Genomic DNA, 21000 nt, shown 5'->3' with positions numbered 1-21000 from the left:
GGCTTTTCTGCCTTTATTTGATAGTTTATAGATTGACAGGAAAGGGGGAGAGAGAGAGAGAGATGGGGAGTGACACACTGCAAAGGTCTTTGGCATTGGGATTCAAACTCACGACACGCTGTTGACCTGCATTAGCAGCCCAGGTGCCCGGACCGCTACGCCAGCTGACCGAGCCTTTATGTTACATTCTAATGATAACCATAGAGAGTTATACCCAATATGATTCAAACAAATAGGCTAAAGTGAGCACACACTGCTTCTCTATAATTCATATCAAAAGCTGAACTGATCCCATCCTGGTGCTGTGATACACCAGTAGTTCTCAAAGTGGGGCCTTGGGGGTGGGGGGGGGGGGGGGGGGGGACCCTTACAGGTCTGCAATTCTGAGAGCGTACAAATGGAACCAAATGGACCTGGCCTTATGTGTCCAGTTTGGGTCTTTGAGTTATGGAGGTCCTCGAAATTAAAAAGGTTGGAGAACCACTGTGATAGACGTTGCACTCTGCTGCAGACATGGCCCCGCAGTCAGAACATGCATAGCTATAAACACAGAGAGAAGGGGAAAGCCAGACGTTTTTGTGGGTCAAATCAGGGTGAGTCCGTTTCTCCTATCAGTTCTCCTTGGTCGTATTCATTATACTGTAAAGATTACACTTGTTCAGTGTTTGGGTCCAACTACGCGGTTTGCCAAGGCAGACACTGTGAGCCAAGTGAAGAAAAAAGAAAAGCCTTCAGCAGGTCATCATTTTCTTTGGCAGCTGGTGAACAAATTAAAGCAACGTGACGCAGGAACAACCCCCTCCCTCCCTCCTCTCTCTCTCTCTCTCTCTCTCGCTCGCTCGCTCGCTCGCTCGCTCGCTCCCTCCCTCCCTCCCTCCCTTTCTCTCATTGCCGGCAAATGATACTTTTCCAAAAATTGTCTAGGAAGTGATGGACTTTTCAGGTGCTGGGAATGGTAGGAAGATATACCACTCAGGAGTGGTGTGTGCACGTACTTTCTTCCCTTTTGTTCAAACCCATCCATCCATTTGAGCTCCATTGACTTTATAATTAACACAGCTAGTGTATTCTTTTACAACCTACTGACATCTGAATCTGGACAATCAGTTGTCAGACTCACGAGAGGAGAGTTGACGATTCCTTCACTGCAAACCCTGATCCAATATTCCACATGGAACCTGGATGCTATAAGCAGTCATGTGTCTATGCTGTTGCCTCCTGATTTTGTTTATGGATCATGGTTCAGAGGACGTGTTTGATGTTTGGAGAAGTGGTGTTGACTTCATTAATCCCACTGCAGTTAGCCAACAGCTTCATTTATTTGGGGGGCAAAAGGAGCCTTTGGGCTACACCAGGGGTCTTCAACAGGGGGTCCGGGACCCCTAGGGGGTCCTCAGAGTTAGTACAGGGGGTCCGCCAAATCTTTGTGTGATGTGATTTATTTTTTTTACCTTTACCACTTGAACCCTAGCATCCCTTTTCTGAGGAGAACTTTTGCCAAAAAATAGCCGATCTACAAGCTCACAACGCCTTGCGCTGCGAGGCGTTGTGAGCTTGTAGATCGGCTATTTTTTGGCAAAGAGGTGTTTGGTGTAGAGGGGAAAAAAGATCAGAGCAAGTAAACAAAAACAGTTAAATCTGAAACACATTTTTTATACAATATAGAGGGGGGTCCCTGCTTCATGTCTCTCTCAGCTAGGGGGTCCTTGGCCTGAAAACGTTGAAGACCCCTGGGCTACACAGCTGAATTGTATTGGGATCAAAACTTTATTCTAAAGTCGAGTGGACCATGATCTATCTACCGGTTACATCTGCAAACCAGTGCTAAAACAGGGGAGATGAATAAGAGTAGAATTAAGTAAAAGAGAGGTGACTATAGTGCAGGGTAAGGTCAGTTAGGGTGGAGAAGAGGATCGGAAGAAAACCGGGCAGGTTAGGATTGTAGGGTCAAGTCGGGTCGAGGCACTGATCAGTTCACCCAATTGAAATTCTATAAAAAAAACTACACAAACAAGTTTCTTGTCACAGATATCTCGTAACAGCATGGCTGCTGCTCCGTATCACATTATGTTCTCATTATGCTTTGAGGTGTTTTTTGTTATGACTGCTATACACTGTCACATCTGCTGGGTATTGAAATCATATGGTATCAATAGCCAGGCCACCTTCCAGTCAGCCCGGCAGCCAACCCACAATTCTGTTCAACACCAGCCATGAGATGCATGCAGCCAATGGTGGACAAAGTACTCAAACTCATACAGTACTTGAGTCAAAGTATAGATACTCCTGGTAAAATATTGGTCAAATAAGTGAGATTTGCTCTGTCAAATTTGTACTTGAGTTAAGTTACTGGAGTAGGCCTACTTGGTTTTAAAAATACTTGAGTATTCAAAAGTAAAAATACAAAGTACGTTTTCGTTTTTGATATCGTTGCGTTGCAGAGTTAAACTTTTGACATTTTCAGGAACTTTCCAACAATATCAATAATACAACGCATCACATCGTGATAATATTATCCTGACATAGAAATACTTCTATTCTGGCCTTTCAATAAAGACACTAAAAGGCTGGATTAGAAATTAATCTATGTCAGGATAATATTATCTGTGTTTCCTTCACTATCTCCATCTCAATCTCTCTCACACACACGCGCGCACGCACGCACGCACGCACGCACGCACGCACGCACGCACGCACGCACGCACGCACGCACGCACGCTGCATGCAGTCTACTCATTCAAGGCCCCAGATGACATTCCCTCAGTCTCAAACTTCTGGTCCTTGTTTTTATTATGAACCCGGTGACTTCGGAGTCTTATTATCTTATTATCAGTGGGAGTAATTAGGGCATTATTTGGGCCACAAGCTCCGCTCCGAGTGCCTTGGGTCTGTTTTGGAAAGGCATTCTTTTTCAGACAGAGCATTTATTTACCTACAATATATTGTTCCAAGTTTCCCCAATGCTTCCCCCTCTCTGCAGAGCGAGGCCTCTCAAAGCCCAATGTTGATGCCAGTGCAGAGAGAGGAACAGGAGCAAAGAGCAAGGAAGAGAAACACAGCCCATAGGCAAATAAAGCAAGAGACTGAGAAAGTGAAGCATAATTCCCCATTTCTAGATGTTTTCCTCCCCTTTGAGCGGAGATTAATAAATCATGTTCACAACAAATCAAATACAATTTACTAATTCTTTCTTGGTGCTTGCTTTTAGGTGCTCAGGGTACCAAAATGGTGGAATTTGGCTCACAACGCAACACCAGTGCCAGAAATGTAGACAAGTCACAGCTTCACAGGAAAGTATTCTAAAGTCAATCTGGTCTACTTTCCTTTGACTGATAACATACTTGACACCAAATGACTTGTGGTAAACCTCACCCAATTGATACTTCCAGCATGCCTAAAACAAACACCAAGAATGATTTGCAAATAATACATGTTGATGCGGCTCCGGTGCACAACAGCACATCCCGGACAAATCAACAATTCAAGTAAGAGAATCCCTGACAGCACGGCGGCTCGACCTGTCCATCCTTCCAGCAATCAATGCACATGCTGCAGACACAGCCCAGCTGTGTGCTCCACCCAAAACTATTGTTACTTTGCTGGCAAGGCCCAACGTGTCTGGATAGGTCGTCACCGTATGAATGGACGGATGAGAAAGCCCTCTATGATAATGTGAAAAACATAAAATCTTCCAGGCCTCCTTCGAAAGCTGATATAATGAGCTGCATGTCTATTTGTTTCCTATGGAACATCTTTATATTGAGGTGATTCTCGTTTCTGACGATAGAGGTGTCAATATGACTTTGTTTAAATACTTGATTTGGCGAAAATGCTGCGTATAGAGTTGAAGTAACCCCAACTGTCCTGAAAGATGCAGGGAGTTTATATTGGCTGTTGAAAAGGCATGGCTATTGGGTACGCTTTTGGGGTGGGAGTTTGTGATGTCACATGTTTGTTTTTCTTGGACGGAGGGCAAAAAGAAATTGTGACAGTTCAAGACCGGTTTACATTGGTCAGGAGCCCAGTGTCCAACTTCAAGCTGACCATGCCGCTTTCTTCCACATGCAGCTGTTAAACGTTGTATCAGTGGAATATACAGTTACATAGCAAATATTGTATATTTCTCACAGTCAGCTAACTTGCAACAGGGCAAGGGCTTGTTGACAATGAAGAAATCTACTGCTGAGAAAGTCCTGCCCTGTGCTCCCATCGGAGGTTCCAGAGTAGATAACAGCTCCTCCCTTTGAAAGAGTAATAAGCATAGTAATTAAGTCAATAAATATCACCATTCTCTGATCAAAGGGTGCCCCTTGCCAGGCTTCAATTTAATTAAAATCTAAATTCCCGCCTTGTTTATACTGCACATTCACTGTAGGTGCTAATCTAACATGGGTGATGAAATAACATTTCATTTTCACAGTATCTCACAATATCTGGCTACAATGCTGCTCGGCAAATAACATTGTAACTTCAGTCCTTCCTTTCTGCAGAATCGCCCAGTGTAAATTTGAGAGGCAAATTTCTGTACAACTTTCTCCACAAACTTGACCCTGGAGAAATATTTTCAGGCCTGGATGTTTTTCTCTTGTTGTTGTCTAGATACAAGCCTTGTCCTGGTTTGGCTGGTCAAAACACAGTGGAATCTAAGATGACTTTGTCCCCAAACCTAGGTCGCAGGAAGGAAACAAGCCATTAAAGTTATTTAGGCAACATCAAGTGCAAACAGCACAAGGCAATAAGCCATGTGAGGTTGTATGTCATTTCTGGAATTTGCTAAACAATATTCGGTCCTCGTGAGCAATTGCGTTGAATAATTTCTAGATTCCTACTGTAGAGATGATGGCATTTAACCTGTCAAATGACAATACAGGTTAAATGGCAAATAGAAATGCTATGGGCGTTACTGAAGCATTTACTTTATGCAAAGGCCTATAAAGTGCTTCAAACAGTCTTGACAAACACAACAGCAGAACATACACAATGAACCAGTCCCCATTCCCGTAACGCTATTTAGGGTGTGGGAAAAAACCTGCAGGATTACTAGACAGGGGGCTTTTTTACCTCAGGAATAATTCCCTCAGCTTGTGTATCTATTTTTGACATGTTACATTCCTTTGCCCCCACATATTCTCACCCATATATAAGACATTTACAGCCATCTTTGATGCTTGGGGCTTGTAAGGCTGGACAGAGACTGGACTGTGGTCACTCACAGACATTTCACAAGAGGTTCAGATGTCAGCTGAGAGAGAGACAGGCAAACATGAAAAATCCAACGGGGCCTAAACTTAGAGGAGAGGCGTTTTATGATGTATCTTTATGACAACAGCTACCAAAAACTATCACCTGGGACCGAGGATGGAGCTGCCAAAAACACAAAAACATTGTATAGAAGTTTTTAGTAAACACAGTGACGTACAGTAATCCTTTACTGTCATGTCGGATAGTACAGTAATAGTAATCTGGCCTCAAAAGTGCAAATGGTGCAACGATGCTGTGTGTTTTTTTCCTTCTTCACCCAAATGGAGCAGTTTGGCCCAGATTTGTATACGTCAGTTCCCCCTAAAGTGCGCCCTCAAAGTATATAACATCTCCGTTTCTGCGGTCCTCGTCTGTGTGGTCCTTGGAGTGTATCCTCCAGCGGTCGCCATGGATACGCCGTGTGATAGCTAGGTGATATTTCTGCCGAACTGCTGGAAGCAGTGGAAGAGCGAGGAGAAGGTGGTTGGTTGCAGGCTTGGATGGCCGGCTGATTGGCGTGCCGGCTGGCTAGCTGGATCAGGCTGTGGCTGGGGAGGGCCTGGAGGCAGTCTAGACAGCAGATGAGAAATGAGCTGGGCCCTGGCAGACAGGGTCCTATGTGGGCTGGGGCGCTTCTGGGTAAGGCCTCTGGGACTCTTGTTCCCGACTGTACAATGAAGGAAGTTGTGCGCTCGCTGGATGCAACACCCCTTTTACCAACATGGCCTCTGCTCTCCGACCCCTTTTGTAATTGTCTTATTCTAATTATTCACTTTATTGATACAGGACATTGGGCCTCTGTGTTTTTACAATGCATTATGACAGGTGGTAACTGTCAAGTGTAGGAGTAGCTCTTATTGCCAAAGAAAACCGCCGTGGATAACGAGTATGCTCAGATTTACGCTCCAGCTTTTATTGCAGCACCTATAAGTCTTTCTGCATATTGTATGCAAGGTCAGACTGTTTTGCATAGCCCAGCTGCAGACCAACATATTTGATGTGAAGAGCAAAGATTTCCGCAGGTGCTCCTCGATGGTCTCTCTGCCTCCTTTTCCCTTGTTTGAAATCATTACTTGCATAAATTTCTTTTTCCTATAGCCTAATCAAAACATTGCCCAGGTGGGATTTATGATTAGACTGGTCCATGGTACTCAGGAAGTGGTCAAAATCGCAAAGTGGAGGAAAGGGCTAAGAGGGGATCTCGTTGTGGGTGGTTGAAGACCCGCTCCTGGCTTATTTGGCACCTGGTATGAGCTTTTGTGTGGCTAGGAATCCTTGGCTAGGGTTATAACCATAGACTTTGTGTCTGGAGTACAGCGGTGTCATCTGGTGAACCGTACCATTCATCACTAAATACTATGCAAGTTGTTAGTTGGATTATTTTTAATGTCAGATTCAGATAATTTCCTGATCGTATTAGAGCCTATTAAAATTGCTATGAGCCAAGTCAAGTAGCCTTTTGCCAGAAAACTAAGTAGCCAAGTGCTCTTATACAAGTGATCCTATTGTTGCACTCTTGGACACACCTATTGCAATGAAAGTGATAGACACACAGTGTTACAGAAACGGGACCTTTATAGGATGTTTATACTGTATATATGTATACGGGGAGGGATGGCTATACATGTGTTATGTACATATATATGTGTGCATACAGTATATGTATACACACACACACACACACACACACACACACACACACACACACACACACACACACACACACACACACACACACACACACACACACATATATATATATATATATATATATATATATATATATATATATATATATATATATATATATATATATATATATATATATATATATATATATATATATGATGTATCTGATATATCAGATCAGTCTTATTAAAACATTTAGTTGAAATCTGATGTGGCAAGCCTACGTCTGAGAGGTTCTAGCTTCAAGTTTAACACGTTTCATAATATTCTTCTGAGCAATGAAAATAAAGCCCATTTCCAGCCGTTCCAAATGTCTTGTTTCTCTTAACCTACAGTATGTCTGGATGTGGGGCTGCGTGCCAAGTCCATGGTGAAGGCTTGACTTGCATTACCTTATAGAGAGACAAGGCCACAGATTCTGTCAGGAGGCCATGGCATAGAAACCAAAGCGTGCCCAAATACAATGCAAAATGCTGAGTGTAGACTAAAAACTTGTACCCTTAGCCCGAGGAACTATGTTCTGTTTATGTGTTCTTGTTCTTTTATAGTTGTCATAAAAGGAACATTTTATAAATTATTTACTCCCTAGGCCTGCTTTTTGGTAATTTAACTCGTTTGAGTTTTCCTCTGTCTTAAATGATACTGAACGAGCAATCAATCTGTCATTAGCATTCCCATCGTCCTGGCTGTGATTTGTAATGACATCATTGTTTGAGTTGGATTCGGCTTATCAGTAAACTGTTAGCTTTCTTGCTCTCCATGTTCCACAGAAGTGATGGATTGGATGTTTCTGTGGAAGCAAAGTCTGTGGGATCTCTGGGAGTCCCCTCTTGGCCTCCCGTCCTTGTCATCCCAACAGTTGCTGAGAAGCAGGCATTGTGCCCGATAGGTTTATGTCTGCCCGAGACCAGAGACCGCTTTCCCAAATGACCACATTGAGAGTTCGGTCAGAACGAGTGACGCTTTCGTGTGTATTTCCCAAGTCCTGGGCTCTGGGGACCCACTCATTTGTCTTTGGGTCAAGGCTGGAAAATGTGTGGTTAGGACAGTGTGTGGGGTTTATTTGGTTGGTCACAGGAAAGCTTTCAAGGAGTCTAGCAAATGATTTTTGGGGGAATTGGTGATGACTAGTAATTGCATAGCAAGTGTTGACCACTGTATTGCTAACAGAACTTAGATCCAGCATGTACAGTAGACATCCTTGAACCATATACAGAACTTAAGAAGTTAAAATTCCTGAAGGTTTCACCCACATTTAACTGTCCCAATCTGCACTGATTATCTCTGTCAGGCTGGACTTCATATTCCATCGCTTCCAAAGTTTGCTGGAGTGCTCCGTTTTGAACAAAATGCCTCAAATCAGTCTCATGGTGGCGCTATAACAGGCCAATTTGTGTTTTTACCTATAACTGCACCGATCTGTGTAAAACTTTGTATGCACACACCCTAGATGCCAAGGAAAAACCTTTGCCCTGTATTTTTCACATCTGCCTTTTATACCGCCTCCAGGAGGCCGAATTATGTAAAACAATTGTTTTTATATTACTCCCTCACATTTTATCCAAATTTCACACAAATTGGTACACATGATCTCTATAATCATGTGATCAAGACGGATCTGATGATTTTTCATATTCCATCCTGATTGGCTAAGATTGACATCTAAAGTTTGCAGGAGTGGCCGTTTTCAACAAAATGCCGCAAATCATGAACGCTGCTTCCGATTGTGGTGATTCCGGTGAAACCTTGCATGCACATTCGCACTGTACTTTGACTGTACTACCTGTATTGTTAATAATCGTGTTTAATAAAGTGTTCAATCAATCAATCAAAAACTGTCAAACTGGCTTCTGATACTCCATACCGTTTGCTTGTAATTGTCTTCACACATTTGTGGGCAGGGCCTATTTCTTACCAAAAAACACCATATATCTTGAACGTAACATCCAATCACACCCAAATTGGAATGGTATGTTGAGTGCCCTGTATAGAGCGCACCTCCAAAACCGCTTTCACTTCTGCCCATAAGTGACGCCACCAATGTGAACAGTTGCACCGTCTGTCTCCATTGATGTTATGTTTTGGTTTTAAGTTACAAACAAGATGGTGTCAGAGGTGTTGTGCAACGCACTGTATTTGTGAGACTTGAACCCAGTGTGGCAGGTGGCATCCCTCGTAACACTTTACGACTTGGCTCATTTGGTTCAGTGCAAACAAAACAAAAGTTTTATGGGGCAAATACAGAGAGGTCACGAACCCAGCAGCTTGATAGCTTCAGGACACAGAGCCATACTGCACAAAAATATGCATTAAACTATGTCATCTTCAATATATTCCAAAAATGAAATCATTTTTGGACATTAGAAATATATTACGCAAATATATTGAATATCGAATATACATGAATATGAATTATATTAATATATAATATATATCAGAGTTATATCAGAATATACAATATATCAGAGTTCACTATGACTCAGGTATAACCATATATAGAGCTCCCCACTGCAGCTACTCCCAAATATGGCTTGTGTCATGCTGATTGTGACGTACAGCATGACATCTCGCCCCAAATAAGTCCATGTCGTCATGACAATAGACTCAAAAAACACCAAACAAACCGTGTCGTCATGAGTCGGATCGACGGTGCAACGTAGGTGTGAGGGCCACATCGCAACCCAAACCTCTGTATATTGGCATTACGGTGACACTCGGTTGTCCAGAACCGCCAATCCGACCTACTAACACCAGGCACCACACTCCCTCGAGTCCTCTGCAATATGCACGCCGAGTTCGAAATTGATCAGGTTGGATGGTTCCGTTCTCGAGATACATGATGGTTAGATGGTTGTATCAGCATTTTCAGTGACATAATTATTTCTAACTCTAAACCATGTCCATGTTTGGACACAATCAGCCTTTTCACTATTTTCTTCTTCTTCTTCTTCTTTTATTTTACAAAATTAGATTCCATTAATTATGACTGAATTTTTTTTTCTCAGACAAAAACTAGAAAGAAATGCTACATTTTATTTCTTATTATATAAAATCAAAGAATGGTTCAGGTTTTCGTTAATTAATGTTGGAGGTGGAATGCTTAAAAAATAGCAGATTTACATGCTCACAATTTGTAGCACCATGACGCGTGGTGAGCTTGTATATCTGCTTTTGTTTTAAGTTTAGGTCACAAAGTCAGGTCATACTGTGTAACTTCCTTTTTTGTAGTCTTTTGGCATTTGTCATTACCCTCGTAAATAAGAAAGTTGTGGTCCGGCATGTGCTCTGCTATTCCGGGTGGCTCAAGCTGGCAGCTGTGCCCAGCAGGGGAGCTCACAGACAGGAAGAAGTACATACAAACACTCGATACTCATCTCTGGCAACTTGTTTGTAAATGATCTACATACATTTTAAGAAAGAAATGGTCCATACAGTTGCTCAATCTTGAATAATGTCATATTTACTATTGCTAGTTGTTGTACATTTTTGGTGCTTTCCATACGGTGGTCCGTTGAGTGTGTAGTATACACATAGTCATCGCCTATTTCAGACTACAGCGTGCCTCTGGTTGGCTGTGACTCTGTCTTGGCCTGGGCCTGGGTAGACAACCCAGCCTGGTGGAGACCTGCGCTCAGAGGAGCACAGTTCTAGTTTATACTCTGCAGTACGACGGTGTTGCATACCAAAACAATGAAATAGGAGTAGTGTAAACAAGCAAATTCAAAACTGGGTTACAATTTAAAAAGAGTATTGCGATGAATTTTTCAATTCACCAACTTGAATCGTCACATATTTGTACAGTATCTATAATTAAATGTCTTTCGTTAAATCCCTATTACATGTATATAAATATAGGGAGGGGGGTGCACTGATTGGTCATCTGTCATGTAGCCCCTGATAAAATCAGCAATCAGCAGAAAGTGAAAATGCACACCATGCTGAACTGGCACCATAAGCAACCTCGCTGTTTAAGGAACTCATTGTGCCAAACATCAATAAAACTCAGCTGGCTGAGCCTCATGGCTGAGGAGACGCTGGAGTTTACCCAGGTGCAGAAGAACCAAAACACAGAGCGGTAAAGTGATAGCACATGCAAACCAACAACAGTTTTCCTTGCAATATTGGTTATACAGTATACAATAGATATATAGATATGGTGGGTAGAACCAGGCATCTTACACAATTGTCATAACCAGAATCGTGTGTGTGTGTGTGTGTGTGTGTGTGTGTGTGTGTGTGTGTGTGTGTGTGTGTGTGTGTGTGTGTGTGTGTGTGTGTGTGTGTGTGTGTGTGTGTGTGTGTGTGTGTGTGTGTGTCTTAACCATTCAACTTTTAAACCTCTCCTTGATTGAATGACTCAAGTGCATGCTCACACCATTTTTAGTAATGTGAACTTTTCCCCCACTTAATTTGATAAAACATAAAGTGCGTCACTGATAAGTCATATTGAACACTTGACCCGTGTCTCACAGATTCATAAGTCATAACATTTGTTGCTTGTTTAATGAGTCAACTAAGGCTTGGCACGGTTGCTCAAGGCAGCAGCAGCAGGTTCCAGAGATGACCATGAGAATGTTGTTCCAGGGGGCTTGCAAGGCTATCAGGCTCCTAATAAGAGTTCATATAGGGTAATTTTCCCACTGTAACGACTTACAGGATTCCTGTACTCTTTTTCAGTTCCTTGCTTTCCACTCAAATTGTCCTCAGGGGCTTGGAGGAAATCATTCACAAGACTGTACTTTTTCGGCACAATAATCAACATCTTCTTGAACTCTGTTTATGCCTCCTCTTGGTAATGAGCTCTGTCAGGCTCTCAGTCAAAATACTACGTCATAAGGGGCTATTTTGTAGTACTACGCCTTTTTGAGTATTTCCACATAGTAAACTATCTCACATATTTCTATTAACCTGTGACCCATGTGGTGTAAATATGTGGGTGTATGGGTCTCTATGTTGTGGATTGCTGTGGTGGTTTTTCAACCTGATTTGCCTCAGCAAGTGTTTTGACTGTTCTCAGTTTGATCGCTTTCCCACTTCTTTCTCTTGGCCCCAGTCCACACACTGATTACATCTGCCAAAGAGTCTCTCACACACACACACACACACACACACACACACACACACACACACACACACACACACACACACACACACACACACACACACACACACACACACACACACACACACACACACACACACACACACACACACACACACACACTGCAGAAATAATTTTATTTGCTTACATTAATCAATTGGAAATAACTTGGCCAATTTCTGGTCAACCTCTACACATGCATGTGTACAGTAGATCATCACCCTTGCCAATGGGGTTGCCAGCGGGTTACGGTTTACCCCGCGATTGTTTGTGCAAGGAGTCCGCACTCTGAGTCCAGAAAACAGCAAAACATTACATCACTTTGTATTAAGTCTTTCCAGTATTTGATCTATTGTGTTGCTCCCGGCAAATATTCTCATGTTTTATTACATTAGCGGTGTGCGTCCAAAGTTCGTCATATCAAGGAAGCGAGATAGAAGCCAAGCAAGGCTACTTCGACAACCATTCGAAGGTCAGCACTATTGTTCACACTTGCTGTGTAACTCTTAACTGCTAATGCGACGTAGAAGACCTGTGCATGACCTTAGGCGCTCACAGCGCTTTTGCCAGCTACACTGCACTACAATGTACGGCCTTCTTTACGTTACACACCCCTTTCCGGCGGTGGCCAATCAGAAGGCTTTAAATGGAATACATGGTGCACAATATGCATAAAGAAGCGCTACTCGATGGGACAGAAAGCACTACCAGGAAATTTGTCTGGGTCCTGCATGGACCTGGATTGGTCAGCCCTGGGCGAAAAAGCAAATCCAGCCAGCTGCTGCCCTCTGCTCTCGTTTGTTCAGTGGTGAGTGTTTATGATGTATCCCAGCGTCCCTAAGCCAACGCACGTTTCCTGTTCCTGTTTTGGGCCTGTATCCCTGCAGAATATCAAAGGGTGCCTGAAACCCATCCAGGGACTCCGATGCTTCTGCCTCTGTGGTTACTGTCTCAGGATGTGCACATGGTTACAATTAGCACAAGGCCTCTTCTCCTATTATTGTCTGTTTTCATTGCCTTCAAGCAGATGAGCAACTTCTCAGAATACAAATGAGGAATGGGAGTAAAAGCCAAGGGCCTCGAGAGGAAGCAAAAACAAAAACTATACTGCACATATTATATTTTCTGGGACTGCTGCCTGGCCGTCGAACGTCTAGAAACATGAGATTGTTGGAGCTCTGGTGCAAATGTATATATCGAAGAGCCTACAGGTCTCACTTCTCAGAGAGCCATTTCACAGTCCTTGGGTTCAATGACAAACGAAATGTGGAGAATGCCATGCTCATTTTTCACTGCTTTGGATGCTGTTTCTATCATTTTAAGAGAAATAAAATACACGTGTGCGCACGCACGCACGCACGCACGCACGCACGCACGCACGCACGCACGCACGCACACACACACACTAAAACCTCTCCTTATGGTGATCCCATTGACGGATGTGTCATTCCAACAAGTGATTTCCTCTTGCTCCTAGCCAAAGCATTCACAGCTCTCTCATCATCAATGACATTGCTGCTATAACCATATGACGGTGATTGATGATTGACATGGCCAGACGGTCACTCTCTAAGTCATGTTCCTCCGTGTCCATTGTTATGGTTGGATGGGCTCGTTGCTCACATGCAGGAGGAGAGCGCTGCACTTGCGAGGTATTTCTCAGCGCTGCTGTAATGACAAACCTTTAGCTGACCTGCGACCTACAGAGCCCCGGTCCCCAGACGCACAGTAGCAGAATGAATCCAGATGGAGAGAGTCTGTCATCAGACAAGATACCAAATGGGTGTCTCAATCACTCTCTCTCAGTCCCAGACAGTGGAGAGAGTGGTTCATAGAGAGTGGTTCATAGATTCACCCATGCAGTGAAAATGCCATTGACAAAGGCATAAAGTAGTGGTTATCAAACTTTTTATGTTAAGGACCCCCAAAATTATATATATTTAGCTGTGGACCCCCTATCTCAAAAATATTTTTGAGATACCGCTTTTCGGTGCCGCGCTATGAGCTTGTATATCTGCTATTTTTGAATAGCCAAATTATAAAGTATGGTTAAAGTGGTTAAAATGATTCTGATGCTATAATAACTCATTTTGCTGGGAACCCCCTGGAACCCCCCCAAGGACCCCCACTTTGAGAACCAATGGCATAAAGGACCATAGCGTCAGTGTTTTTGCATCATTAGCCCATTGACTACAAGTCATGTGTACTTTACTAACAACAATTTTCCAAAGCATTCCCCAGCTCTTTTGATGTGTTTCTTTATACCTTCCAGGAAGTGTTTGGTTTCCATTAATTTCAGTATGATATGAGAACCACCTTGCAGAGACTTGAAACTTTCTTAAGATAGGTGATCCAACAGAGTGAACATGATTAAATAAGAAAAAGAGGTTGCGCATAAACAATGGGTTTCAAGTCCAGTATACACATCAAAAGAAGAAAATAAAAAAGTCATAAAAAGGTAGCACATCCAAAACTTCAAATAAATGGAGGACAAAGTAGCCTACTCACATTTCCACTTTTTTTTATTGGCACATAGAGTGAACATGATGTTGGCTTCATTTATTATCAGTTACATTATCATTGCATGGTAATGCAGATGAAAGCGCGGATAAACTAGAAAGGTCTAGCCGAAAATGGATGCATTTCTCACAAATGAAAACGAAATTCAGTCTTCCATAACATCTTCATGGCTATGTGAAGATTAGCCAGAGAAGTAGATAAATGTAAGGTGCGTCATCATCATCTGAAAGTTTTAATTATGACGAATAGACTAGAGAAATCAAGTAATTATTCCAACATTTCTAAAACATGCAAAGACACTGGTATGATCCTTCAGGGTTGAATGTAGGCAGTGAATAATATTCAATCAGGATTTTAGTCGTCTTCTTTATTTTTCATATAAAGAATGGCCTGTTGACTTTTTCGTTTTGTTAGTTTCTTTCCAAAAATTACTATTACTGTGCAGGAATTGTCTGCAGCACTAATGCAAGAGAAATGCCAGATAAAAGCACCAAGAGAGACTCCTTCATTGGGACACACCATTGTATAAAGTCCTCCCATAAACAAGGGTAGGCTATGTATATTTCATTGTGACATTCTTGGCTGATGAACATGCAGAGGATCAACTCAGTATTACCCCAGAATCCATCCAGCTGTTTTGTGTAAAAACGATCGGTTCTTCTATTCCTCTGTAAATGCTTTAGAGCTGTAAACCTTATGTGAAATCAGTCTCAATCATTAGCCAGTACAGAAATGCATTAGGAAAGGTTGTGAACCTGCCCAGAGTAACCTAGCATGTGACTTCTCACCTGACCTACTAACAGCGAACGTTCCCCCAAAAGTCCAGTCCAACAAGTGTGGTTAATGACATAAATGTGATGACATAACCCACCAATAACAAAAACAGTTTTCCACCCAAACCCACTCTGTTCACATTATGATACATATCGGTTGCCATGATTGTGGTTAGTGGTTAGGGAATTTAGTCAACCCGCGTTGACCCCTCATCAGAAGAGACCCTTCCAAAAACCGCTTTAGTCATTGTCAGTCAAACAGCCTTCACAGTGACCACGCAAGCTGGAGTCTTTTCCATTGTCGGTTTCTCACTTCAGCATGATTTATACTTCATCGTACAATGGATCATGAAATGGGCATTCACGTCTTCTGTGTGTGTGTGTGTGTGTGTGTGTGTGTGTGTGTGTGTGTGTGTGTGTGTGTGTGTGTGTGTGTGTGTGTGTGTGTGTGTGTGTGTGTGTGTGTGTGTGTGTGTGTGTGTGTGTGTGTGTGTGTGTGTGTGTGTGTGTGTGTGTGTGGTGGGGGGTGTGTGTGTGGTGGGGGGTGGGTGGGTGGGTGCGCAGGCCTGCCTGCCTGCATGTTTGGCTGGGGACACTACTGGGAGAAGGCAGCCTTCTCGCGCACAGAGAGACCCAGACGGCGTCAACTGTCGAAGGGACCCGTGCTAAACGAATTATGTAATATTACCTCCTAATATATTTTGAAGAGTACAACCTGTTAGGTTACTATGAGAGAGAGCTATTGACATTTTCTCTTTCTACGGCTCCTCTGACTGCATGGCATAACTGTGAGTCACTCCCTATTCCATGAACCTGACACCAGCTTGAGGATTGAGGATCTGCAAGCTAGAATGGGCATACGTTTGAAGTTTAGTCAACCTGCTGAACTCCTCTACTCTGCCTCAGCCAGGGCATTACAATATGACAGAAATATGGAACTTGCAGGAATACTTGTTTCTCCTAGGTATTGGTCCTTCCACAAGATTTTTCGATAGAAGTGAGGATCGAAGGATTTCACTAAAACAACACAGGAGCGCTGTTGAGTGTGTTGAGTTCAGTTCGTGCCGTTTTAAGATACAGTATGAGTGCTTTGACTTACAAGGGATTAGTCTAGTAGCTTGGTACCTTGGTACTTAAAGTGAATTATTGCGTGTATCGGCCCAAAACAAACTGAACAAAACAAAAATAAAACCCTTTGCATGACCTAGATCCATGCACTGCAAAATCCTAAGTATTAATTAAAGGGCAGTTTTTTACACTCAGAGTTATGACACTCATGCAATGGAGTAGATCGAGAAGAGACAGCCATTGCGTGCGTTCCTTATAAAAAGTGTCGATTACTTTGTGGTGCCGTAGTGACATTGTGAGAGATTTATTTTATTAAAAATGGAAAACAATAAACCGAGGCCGAGGGGACACAGGGCATTTTAGGCCAAGGTGGAAAACCTTGATATACTGATATTTGTCTTGATTTACCCTCAATACAATGACCCCAAATCATACGTTCTTTTTTATTGACTCTAATTCCATTAAATGTGGACAATAAAAACATTGCATTTTCCGAGACATAAAATCACTGCCGCACAGGCATCTACCGTTGAACGCCTCGGTTTCTCACATTAGTTGATGATGATCCCAAACGCACTGTTAAAAATTCTGGAAAGACGAAACGCCACTGTATATCAGAGTTCATCTGCCTTAAACTCAAAATGGCATCTTAGTAGGGCTACGCAGGCTGCCATGCGCTGTTTTTGGACGGGCAGGCTGGTGATTTAGCACTGCAATGTTTGCTTCATATTCCCTCCAGCTGGATGCAGCAGCGACCGTACTCTGAACATCAAGCACCAGCGGGCGTGAAATGGATTATTTAATACATAAAATTACTCCTCATGGCGGTCTTCGTCCAAGAATTGTTCAGGCTCGCTGATAATGTGGTTGTATGGGGAAAAGAGGAATGCTTTCTTTTTTTTGGTATGTAAAAAGTGTTTTGTTTTGGTTCAAAGGCCTCTGGAATGGGGATTTCCATTGTGAAGACATTTTGGGGAATATTATTCCCAAAGTGAGAATGTTCATCTGTCTTATGGAGTGAAGACAGAAGTGAAAAGCCTTTGGCCATGAAAGTAGCCACCTAGCTAAGAGTACATGGACCCGGTCCCTTGTCACCAGTAGGTCTGTCAGTGTCATTAGCGATCCCGAACTGTATCAACGTCCCTCTTAGTCATTACAATTCTTCCCAATCCACAGATGTCGTAAACCGATATTGAAATAGTTGCTCTGCATTGGTCCAGTAGCCACTTAACCCCCTCTGTCACATGGCTTCGCTCAGATGAAAACCTCATAACTCCCAATACTGTAGTGCAATGGTGCTACAAAGTGGGGTCCAGGGACTCTCAGGGTTCCATGGGGGGGGTTCCAAATGGACCCTTTGGTTCCATTTACTCTCAGAGTTATTATGGGTGTCCTTGAAGTTAGAAAAGTTTTTTGAGTGTAAACGCAGCTTTTGAAGTTTTGACTCCAATTCGTCAAACATGAATTGGAAGTTCATATTATCCCGGCGCATAATTGGAAGTTGCATCTCTACTCATATTTGCTGAATTGACTTTTAATAACAGTGATGTTGACTCTGTACACACATCACTGACTGTTCTGAGACCAGCACTGTGGGTCAGTCACTCCGCACCATGTGGCCTGTCGGCGGCCCAGAGAGTGTCGACGAGGTGACCCGTGTCATCAAGAGCAGACAGAGGAAACACATTCCTGGGACCCGACCATATGTGGAGGAAAAGCAGTGGGTGGTAGTGACGTAAAACACGCTCAGAGGACATACTACTGAGACCCCCAAAACAACACTCTCCTTCTTCTCTTCATGGCTTTCCATCACTCTCTCTCTCTCTCTCTTTCTCTCTCTCTCTCTCTCTCTCTCTCTCTCTCTCTCTCTCTCTCTCTCTCTCTCTCTCTCTCTCTCTCTCTGCACAGGTTGGACATAATCTGCAGGTAGCAGTAAAACCAGTTCATGAAGGTCATGTGAGATAAGGCGTGGGTTTTAGCCGAGATTTGTGGTAATCGTGATTGATACGATATGTTCATTCTGTGTTCATGTGCTTCGAGTTAAACAGGTGAATTGGGGTAAACAGGATGGGATCCCGGGTAGTGTCATTGATGGGAAACCTCACGTGATTTAACGACACGTTTCTCCCACATGCAGCACTGAATCACATGGTTTTACTGGTTCAGTGAGCAAAGCACACCATCGGTTGTCATTATTGGTGCTGTGCCAAATCCTCTCAGAAAGTTATATCATTAGAACAGATTTATTCATGGCAATTATAATTCTATATGAATAAGAGATAGTAAAATAATTATTAAATGCAGCGTCAGTTTTTTCTGTCTTTTTATGAGTCAAATGGGTGAATGTGGCTTCTTGCTTTTCTTCCCAAACTGCTGTGATTCCCCATGGATATGCTGACGCAAACCTAGCAGAGTTATTGCAAAGACCCATTAGAGAGATGACGCAGCCTGGCACAAAGGCTGGTATAGTAAAACGCTTTCAGTTCCCAGTGGATTAGACACACGCACGTGCACGTGCACACACACACACACACACACACACACACACGCACGCACGCGCGCACATGCACGCACACACGTGCACACACACACACACACACACACACACACACACACACACACACACACACACACACACACACACGGCTAGCTAACATCAAGTATGGCTAGCGGTGTTGTTATATGGCCCTGTGGGGATTGTTGCCAGTATTCAGGGAAGGGAGAGAGGGAGGAAGACAAAAACATTAATCATGTGTCAGTACCTGGATGGTGACTTGTTTGTGCACGTGCATGGATGTGTGTGCATATTTAATATGCACACTTTCTACATATGTTTGGGGAGCATTATCATCCAAAAGCTATATCTCAAGGGGGTCCACAGTAAATTATCATTGAGAGCGGTCCGTTTTGACAGTCTGGTGGTTAAGTTAACACTCGGGGTTTTACGTTGTGGTTGTTATACCGTCGAGCATGAATCTATCTCTGAGAACGTGTTTCTAGCCAAAGGCTGTGAAAGAACAAAACATCCCTCATCTTGTGGCCCAATTTGAGGGCTTGGAACCGACGTGTGCCACAATTTACTTTCTAGAGCATGTTTAATGTTTGACAGCTTATATTGAAGTATAATGCTCATGACGTAGGGAGAACACAGTGCTATCCAGATGTCATCATTTTTTTGCAAAATACCTCTGTTTTTGCTGCTATTGTGTTTTGTCTCCATCAATACGTACCTGGCTGCTCCACGCGTCATCCTGTCATGTCCTGGACAGGCCGTGTTGCATATTATGACTTCTCATACCTCTTGGAACAACGTGTCCTGCTTGGAACAACACATCCTTCGCTGCAGAAACACGTCTTACTGTTTTGCTGCAGCGATCAAAGCAGCCTGGCCACTTCTCCATAGTATTTACTGTCCTACGGGTCAGAGGAGAGGAGAGGAGAGGAGAGGAGAGGAGAGGAGAGGAAAGGAGAGGAGAGGAGAGGAGAGGAGAGGAGAGGAGAGGAGAGGAGAGGAGAGGAGAGGAAAGGAGAGGAGTGTCTTTTTAGATTTTACCGAAACATAGTTTTTTTCAGAAAAGTTAGGATTTAGTAAGCATTTCATAGCTGTCGGTGAAAAACCTCTTATCTCCATACTCTAACTTTTTGTGTTTTTTCATAAATGAATGCCCTTTTTGATAATACTACAGTGTCACACGAAAGTACTTAAAGTAGCAGATCTACAAGCTCGAAACTTGAGCTTTTTGATCTGCTACTTTTGAATCCTGAAAAGTAACAGTTTTGGACATATGAGGTTTCCAACCGACAGAGACGATTTGTATAATCGGCCTCAGGTCTAAATGGGTTAATACACCGTACCTCCCTTGTACAGTATTTGCTTCACGTCTTGGCGTTCGTCATTTTTTAACGTGCCACCCATAATGTAAGCTGTTAGACGGGAGGCACAGGTCTTAAAACTGCAGTCCACCGGCGTAAGTGCATTTGGGTTTATTTTGTTTCGGCTGGTTTTCCCTGGCCGGCTGCTATGGGGACAGTGTCTGCAGCCGGGGCAGTCAGTCACCACCGTCTAGGTGAGCTACAGGCCACGGGGCCTGCGGTGTTTGGCCTAGTTTGGGATCCCTCTTTTTTACTGGGTTGGGTTGGGCAGAGCCAGGCCAGCAGGCTGGGGTTGGGACGAGCTAGTGGTCAAACGCAGGACCTTTCTGGGTGACCGGTTTTAAATCCTTTGCGTGGGTGAGAGTGTGCATGGCATCACGGCATGAGGAACCTTTCTTTCATTATTCCTCGTCTCTCGTGTCTGGTCTGCTTTGTCCATTGACGTTTCTATTTGGTAAGCGCTCATCGTTTGAGCAGGAAGGAAGGGAAGGCTTGCAGAGAGAGAGCATGTGGTGATTACAAAATCAATTATTTAACCATGAGTATTAAACGTCCTCAGCTCTCTATAAATATCCTAATTTTCCTGTCAGTTCTTCATTCATTCCTGTCTCCTACAGTATGTCACCTCTCTTGTTTTGTCCTTTTCCCTTTTCTCTGCTTCTCTCTTCCTTGAGTGCGTGTGCGTGTGCGTGTGCGTGTGCGTGTGCGTGTGCGTGTCCGTGTGCGTGTGCGTGC

The sequence above is a fragment of the Gymnoscopelus microlampas genome (assembly GCF_963454915.1).
Source record: "Gymnoscopelus microlampas genome assembly, chromosome: 22".
Taxonomy (NCBI): domain Eukaryota; kingdom Metazoa; phylum Chordata; class Actinopteri; order Myctophiformes; family Myctophidae; genus Gymnoscopelus; species Gymnoscopelus microlampas.
Note: the sequence above shows the minus strand (reverse complement) of the source record.